We start from the raw sequence: 8,222 nt of genomic DNA on the forward strand, positions 1-8,222 counted from the left end.
AGAGTCATTTCTATTTTGTTCTTCTCAGGTTTTTTGGTATTTTCTTGTAATAGGGTTTCTTTAAGTCTGTTCATTTGTGAGCTAACTGACAAGTTAATCAGTGAGCTGCCTGCCTAGCAGTGACCATAGCAGAGGAAGAATCTGCCTGGACTCCAGCTAGGCTTCCCTACAAGCAAGTGGAGAGAGAGACTTCAGACTCAGCATATGGTGCGGAGTTGATATCAGAGGCACAAACTGAGACTTTGGTGAACCAAATCTAAGCTCTTGGAACCTCTTAGTCTTTTCCTACTATGTTTGTGTGGACTGAACTATTCACATTTCACTTTTAGTTTTCTTTTTACTTATGTTTAGTGTAATTATAGACATTATTTGTGGATTGTAAAATAGTTGTGTTCTGTTGTAAGAATTAGAATATTTGTTTCTTCATAAAATTTTGTAAAGTTATTTAATTAAATTCATTATTTTAGTTTTTTCTGGAACTTGAATGTAGGGAGGCTAACACTGGGCAATCGTTGCTGAAATTCCTAACAAACTCAACTCTGGGTCTCCAGTACTGCAGTGGAAGTGGGGGTTTCTTTAGACACTGGAGAAGGGCAGTGAAGTCTAGCCCACTCAAGGTTACACAGTAATGAGAGCCTCTGATGTGGTGGTTTATGTGGTTGGGTTGCTTGTATGGATGTGTGGACAGAGTTGGCACCAGAGTTGATTGCAGGGGTGGGTTCTTGGATGAGTAAGATTGAGGTGTGTTGTGTGGTTACGGGAAAGAATTTGTTTGAGGTTAGAGGGTTGTCTGTAGGCAAGGGTTGGCCTGTCTCCCAAGGCCTGTGAGAGTGAAGGGTCTTTCTCCAGGCTAGGTTGTAAGTTGTGGATAATGCATTGGAGGTGTTTAAGTTGTAGGCTATAGGTGATGACAAGTGGGATTGTTTTGTTCTCTCTTCTTGGCCTGTCTTGAAGTAGTTCATATCTGAGTACTCTTCTGGCTCTGTCAATCTGTTTTTTCACTTTTCCGGGTAGGTATTTCAGTTTTAAGAATGCTCTATATAGATCCTGTAGGTGTTTGTGTCTGTCTGTGGTATTGGAACAAATCCAGTTGTATTTTAGGGCTTGACTATAAACAACATTTTGAGAAATGTGTCTGGGATGGAAGCTAGGAGGCATGAAGGTAAGTGTACAGGTTGATAAGTTTCTGGCATAAGGTGCTAGAAATATGTCCGTCATGTAATTGTACTGTAGTGTCAAGGAAGTGGATCTCTTGTGTGGACTGGTCCAGGCTGAGGTTAATGATGGGGTGGAAATTGTTGAAATTCTTCAAGGGTCTCTTTCCCTTGGGGTCCATATGATGAAGATAACATCAATGTAGCGTAAGTAGAGTAAGGGTGCTAGAGGGCAAGAGCTGAGGAAACATTGTTCAAGGTCAGCCATAAAGACATTGGCATATTGTGGGGCCATGCGGGTGCCCATGGCTGTGCCCTGACTTGATACAAATTGTCTCCAAATCAGAAGTAGTTGTGGGTGAGGACAAAGTCGCAGAGCTCTGTGACCAGGTGTGCAGTGGTGTCATCAGGGATGGTGTTCTCATAGCCTGTTATCCGTCTTCATGTGGAATGTTGGTGTAAAGAGCATCTATGTCCATGGTGGCCAGGATGGTATTTTCAGATAGATTACTGATGTTTTATAAGAGCGGCGAGGAGTCCTGTGGCACCTTATAGACTAACTGAAGTGTAGGAGCATACGCTTTCGTGGGCAAAGACCCACTTCATCAGATGCATGTAGTGGAAATTTCCAGAGGCAGGTATAAATATGCAGGCCAGGATCAGGCTGGAGATGACGAGGTGGATCCAATCAAGGAGGATGAGGCCTACTTCTAGCAGCTGATCTGGAGGTGTGAATTCCAAGAGAACAGAATTCACACCTCCAGATCAGCTGCTAGAAGTGGGCCTCATCCTCCTTGATTGGATCCACCTCGTCATCTCCAGCCTGATCCTGGCCTGCATATTTATACCTGCCTCTGGAAATTTCCATTACATGCATCTGATGAAGTGGGTCTTTGCCCACAAAAGCTTATGCTCCTACACTTCAGTTAGTCTATAAGGTGCCACAGGACTCCTCGCCGCTTTTGCAGATTCAGACTAACACGGCTACCCCTCTGATACTTGATGTTTTATAGTTTCCTCAAGAAGTCTGTAGTGTCTCAAAGACAGCTAGGAGTGCTGGTAGCATAGGGTCTGAGGAGAGTGTCAGTATAGCCAGATAATCCTGTTGTAAGTGTGCCAATGCTTGAGATGATGGGTCGTCCAGGATTTCTAGGTTTGTGTATCATGGGTAGCAGATAGAAAACTCCTGGTTGGAGATTAAGGGGGAGGGTTCGTGTAAATTTGGTCTTGAGCAGTATCATGGAGCTTCATGAGCTGTTGTTTTGGGTGGTTTTTTTGGGTATTCTTTAGTGGGATCAGAGGAGAGAAGCTTGTAGAATCTGGTGTTGGTGAGTTGTTTGATCGCTACCTGTTCATAATCTGTTCTGTTCGTGACTACAGTGCCCTCTTTGTCAGCCCCTTTGATTATGATGTTAGAATTGTTCTTGAGGCTGTGTATAGCATTGCATTCTGCATGACTGAGATTATGTGTTACATGTTGTTGTTTGCTGACAGTGTCAGCTCATCCATGTTTGTGGAAGCAATCGATGTCGAAATCCAGACTCGTTACAACCATTAGCAGAGGGCCACATAGAAGCCTCCCTCTTGTGGGACTGCTGTGGGGAGCTGCAAGGTCAGTGTGTTGTACACTGTTGTGTTGGAAATATTCCTTAGGTGGAGGTGGCAAAAATGGTTTGTTTTGGCGGCCTTATACCTGAGATCCGCCAACATCTCGCTGTGCTCCTGGGACCATGAAGCAACATCCTTTGCAAAAGGCTTGTTCTGGTCAGGTTCCATTGCAAACACAGAAGACACTTTGCTGATGTTTTTGCAGCCTGGTGATCAGAAGACAATGGAAGGGTTAATGCTGACCAGGTAAGCTGCTGCTTGAACCAAGAGGGTTTGCTTCTGTTTTCACTGGAGGAGATTGGGAATTTTTAGGATAGAGAGGACATAGGAAGCTGTGACACATGGGATTGACTGTGGGCTCCCAGGACCTCTGTCAAGCAGAGCTGTGCCTACAATGCAAAACACGAGAGCTCAAACTATGGGTCATGGCTTGACTTTGGCACAGAATCTCCACTCCTGCAGAACTCTAAGTCATAGCTGGAGTCTGGGAGATTTGTGTCTATCAAAAGGGAGTTTGGGGTGAAGCCTGAGCTGGGGCTTATACTTCAGTGTTGACACACCCTTATACAGAGAGAGACGGGCGGGGGCTGACTCAACTAATGGAAAAATCAAGCAAAACATGGAGGCAGTGCAGGAATTTGTTCATAGCCTGCCCCAGCCTAGACAGGATAAAACAAGGGAGGAGCTCAGAGAATAGGAAGTTATTCAATTAATGAAGCATCCATTGCGGAAATCTGTGGATATGAACTATAAAAACAAAGGCAGGAATTGCAGATGCTCAGATTCACCCAGCAATATTAATTCAGTCACACCACACAAAGTTGACAGGTATATGAAGTTATACGGTTCTACCCACATGAAGTTCTTCTTAGAACTTCAGTTTTGTAGTTCCTGTCTTTACCTTCCAATTGCAATCTAAATCATGTCTTAGATCATAGCTTCCACTACTTTAACTTTTTTCCAAGGACCTGGATGGCATGTTCATGCCATATTTTCCATCAGTATCCAGCCTGAGCTGGGGAACCTAATGATTGAACCAGCTGACCAAATGAATCCCGGTCACATGTCACTTGAGGCATGTTGCACATATGCTAAAGGCCTCCTTCCCAACCAAAAATCCCATAGCTATTATTTAATAAATAAATAAAGGTGGCATTGGAGCTCTGCAAGTACTGGAAATGTCACAGCACACAATAACTAAACTGCTAGGCTGTTTTTATTGCACATGGGGTAGATCAGATTTTTTGTTTTTGTTTTTGTTTTTTTAAAGAAAGCTAAAAGTAGTTTAAAACAAAAATATCAGACTTCTCTCGTGGCTCATACTTGCTGAAAATGTGTTGACTTACCAGGGAAGTAATGACTAGAAAACCAAACATTTGTTTAAAAAAAAAAAACAAGATTAAAAAAAACTCAACCCCCGCCCTCCACAAAAGACACTTACCTTCACTCTAACTGTTGTTCTATGAGATGTGCTGCTTATGTTCATTCCAATAGGTGCGCATGTGCCATGTACACGATTGTAGAAAAGCTTTTCCCCTAACAGTATGCCTCTTAGGTCTGCTGTGGAGCTCCCTGCAGTGACGCCTCCACGGCACGGCACACAGGGCTCTGCTGACTATCACCTCAGTTCCTTCTTGCTCGCACTCCGATAGAGGAAAGGTGTGTGGCATTTGGAACCTCTTGAAGAACACTTACAAAAGTTAGGAAACTGTTTTTTCTTCGAGTGATTGCTCGTGTATTCCAATAGGAGACTTCCAAGCAGTTTACTTGGAGGAGGGTGATCAATGTGCGGCCACCTGTAGAACTGCTCTACCAAACACTGCATTGTCCCGTTTGCTGAGTGATGGTGTAACATGCAGCAAATGTGTGAAAAAGAGTATCACGTCACTGCTCTGCAACTCTCCTAAATGGAAACTTACATAAGGAACATGGCTGAGGAAGCCTGCACCCTTGTGAAGTGAGCTGGCAGGGCTGGAGCTGGGGCCTTAGAGGAGAGACGCTGGGACGAGACAGGCAGTCTCCATCACTCTTTCCACTACTGCAATAAAAAGTGGTGATTTATGAAAGAGGTTGGTGCATTCAATGTGGAAATCTAGGACATGCCCAACATCTAGACAACAAAACGCCCGCTCCCTAGAAGTGGCATGGGGTTTTAGGAAAAAAATGGGCAGATAAATGTCCTAGTTTTCATGGAAGAGGGAGATCACCTTAGGCAGAAAGGCTATGTGGGAACAGAATTGCACTTTGCCTTTGTTAAAATATGTGGGGGTTCAGAGGTGAGAGTTTAAAGCTCTTGATACCTGTCTGGCTGAGGTCATAGCCACTAGGAAAGCCACTTTCCAAGGGACAGGTGGCCAGGGGGGAATGCATAAGGTGGGAGAGGACCAGGTTGAGGGACTGGGCTTTAACCAGGGGGATAACTTTTTCAGCCCCTTGAGGAAGTGCCCTACAGTGGAGTTGGCAAAAAGGGATCTGTTTTTACCCTCTCCCCTGGATGGAAGGCCAAAACAGCAGCTAAGTGGACCTTGATGGATGAAAGAACCAGCTGCTTGTGCTTAAAGCTCAAAAGGTGATCTAGCACCAAGGGCATGGCTACCTCCTGAGGTCGAACGGCCTTCAGGAGGGACCAGAGTGAAAAGCGCTTCTGCTTGGAAAAGCATGTCGTCCTAGTGAAGAGGTGGGGAATCTGTGGCCCCGACTTGCCTGGATCCAGCTCCCAAGGAAGAGCAGCCTGCAGTAGCATTCCAGCCCCCGTTATCCCACCATGGGTCTGGAGCACTACTAGCCTAGGGGTCATCAGCACCAGACCCAAAAAAGGTTCCCCACCCCTGGTCTAGTGGAAGGTTTTTTATTAACTAACAGGACTTCCCTAACCAAATCATAGCACTGAAGCTTCAGTTGGGTCAACCATGGAGTCTCCATGCGGTGAAGGGACTGGAGGTTGAAGTGCTGCAACCGGCAGTGATTCTGGGTGAGAAGGTTGGAATAGAGCAAGAGGGCATTGCGTGCGCCCACAGAAATCCTGAGCTACGCAGGCACAATGAGGATAATGTCCATCTTATCCTCCAAATTTTGAGGAGGATTTTGTGTACTAACAGGAAGGAAACGAGTACAGCAAGTGGACCAACCACAGAATGAGAAACGCTTCCGCTATGGAGATGTAGCTGTGATTCTGAAACGAGCAGAACTTGTGACACTACCTGTTGCCCCTGGTTGCAGACAGGTACATGTAAGGATAACCCCACCTCTGGAAGATAGAGAGAGCAATATCTGTCATGAGGGACTGCTGGTGAGTGTTGAAGGAGCAGCTGAAGTGATTGCCAAGGTGTTCTGGGCCCCCAATAAGTGTGTGTCTTGCCACTGGATACAATCATAGAACTGGAAGGGACCTCAAGAGGTCAAGTTCAGTCCCCTGCCCTCACAGCAGGACCAAGCACCATCTAAATCATCCCTGATAGATGTTTGTCTAATCCGCTCTTAATTATCTTCAATGATGGAGATTCCGCAGCCTCCCAAGCAATTTATTCCAGTGTTTTACCACCCTGGCAGTTAGGAAGTTTTTCCTAATGTTCAGCCTAAACCTCCCTTGCTGCAATTTAAGCCCATTGCTTCTTGTCCCGTCATCAGAGGCCAAGAAAAACAATTTTTCTCCCTCCTCCTTGTGTCACCCTTTTAGATACTTGAAGCTAAAGTCCCACAAGCGGAGGGCTTCAGGCCAGAGGGGAGAGGAGTCAACACCACCCTGATTGTCTATATAGTACATCACAGCTGTATTATCTGTCAGCATAGTGATGCACTGGCCCTATTGGTGGTGAAGGAAGGTCTGGCAGGTGAGATGAATCATGCTTAGTTCCCTGACATTGATGTGCAAGGAGAGTTCTGCCTGAGTCCATAACCCCCGATAACAGAACTTGCTCATGTGTCCTCCCCAATCTGTCTGACACATGTGATCAAAGCCAGGGAGGGCTGGGACCTGGTGAAGGGAACTCATGGGGCTTTAGCCACCAGTCCAGGGAGTGGAGAACCGAGGTGGGGATGGTGGCCAGACTGTCCAATGGGTCCCTGTTGGGCTGATGCACTGTGGCAAACCAGGTCTGAAGACACCAAAGGTGGAGCCTGGCATGCCATACTACAAACATGCAAGCCGCCACCTGCTAGGAGCCCCATGCAGTTTCTGGCTGTGGTGATAGGGAATCTCTGGAGACTGTGAATGAAGCCCATGAGTATCTAGAACTGAAACTCAGGCGGGTAGGCTCCCAGGCGGGTAGAAACCAGGAGGGCTCCAATGAACTTTATTTGGAGAATTGGGACTAGCTTGGACCTGGGGGAGTTCAAAATAAGCCCTGTTCAGCAAAAGATCACTTACGCCAGTTCCATGTGCTGGCGAACCTGTTTCTTGATGAGCCAGTTGTTGAGGTATGGGAAGAACGGTCCCTGGCGTTTGCACAGAAAAGCTGCCCGCTACCACATGCACTTTGTGAACATTTGCACTGCTGAGGAGAGGCCAAATGGAAGGATGGTGAACTAATAGTGGCATCTGTTGACAATGAACTTTTGAAACATCCTCTGGGTGAGAATGATAGAAATATGGAAATACACGTCCTTCATGTCGAGGGCAGCATACCATTCCCCCAGGTCTAGGGAGGGAATGATGGAAACCATATGGAACCTGAACTTTCTTACGAACGTGTTCAGGTTTCTAAGATCCATGATGGGCCTGCACCCTTCTTTGGCTTTTGGGATTAGGAAATACCAGGAATAGAAACCTCTGCCCCTGTATTCCTGAGGAACCTCCTCTACTGCCCCCAATGTGAGGAGCGACTGCATCACCTCATATCCTGGCAGAGAGCTGTAAGATGAAGTAATTTTTCCAGTACTGCAGCAATCTTCTCACCTGCACTATTTTGTCCAAGAATATCAGTTAGTTTTCAATAAGAGACAGAAAAACAAGTCTGGAGGGAAGTCTCAGATTTCAGTGTGATGCTTAAAAAAAATGTAGTTTGTTATCATTAAGGCTGTGCACATATTCTGGTAAAGATTTAAAGGCCTTAAGCAGGACTTTCTAAACATTTCCCCTTTATTCTAACTGGAGCGAGATTAGGCCCCAAAAGAAAGAAGCAATGGAGCAGAGATGTGTTGAAAGAGGTAGAGCGACTCAAAGGGTATTCCAGATGGCAGGAGGTGTGGAAGAGAATGCTGTCTCCCCACTACTGGAAACAGCATAAAGAAGCAGAGTACAAGCTCTTCTGGACAGGGAATTATCTATGTTCTATAAACTATAATGTAAATATATGGCACTATATAAAAGTTTAATAACCGGGCTGGGGAAGGAAAGGAAATGGTTGGGGATGATAAGACACAGACTTCATATGTGCAGTAGGCTAGGAAAAAAAAATTCCATGAGCGTTTTAAAAGCAGTCCTGATTTGGATCCTGAAACAAATGGGGAGCCAGTGGATGT

This window comes from Pelodiscus sinensis, chromosome 2 (assembly GCF_052426305.1).
Source record: "Pelodiscus sinensis isolate ZL-2025 chromosome 2, ASM5242630v1, whole genome shotgun sequence".
Classification (NCBI taxonomy): domain Eukaryota; kingdom Metazoa; phylum Chordata; order Testudines; family Trionychidae; genus Pelodiscus; species Pelodiscus sinensis.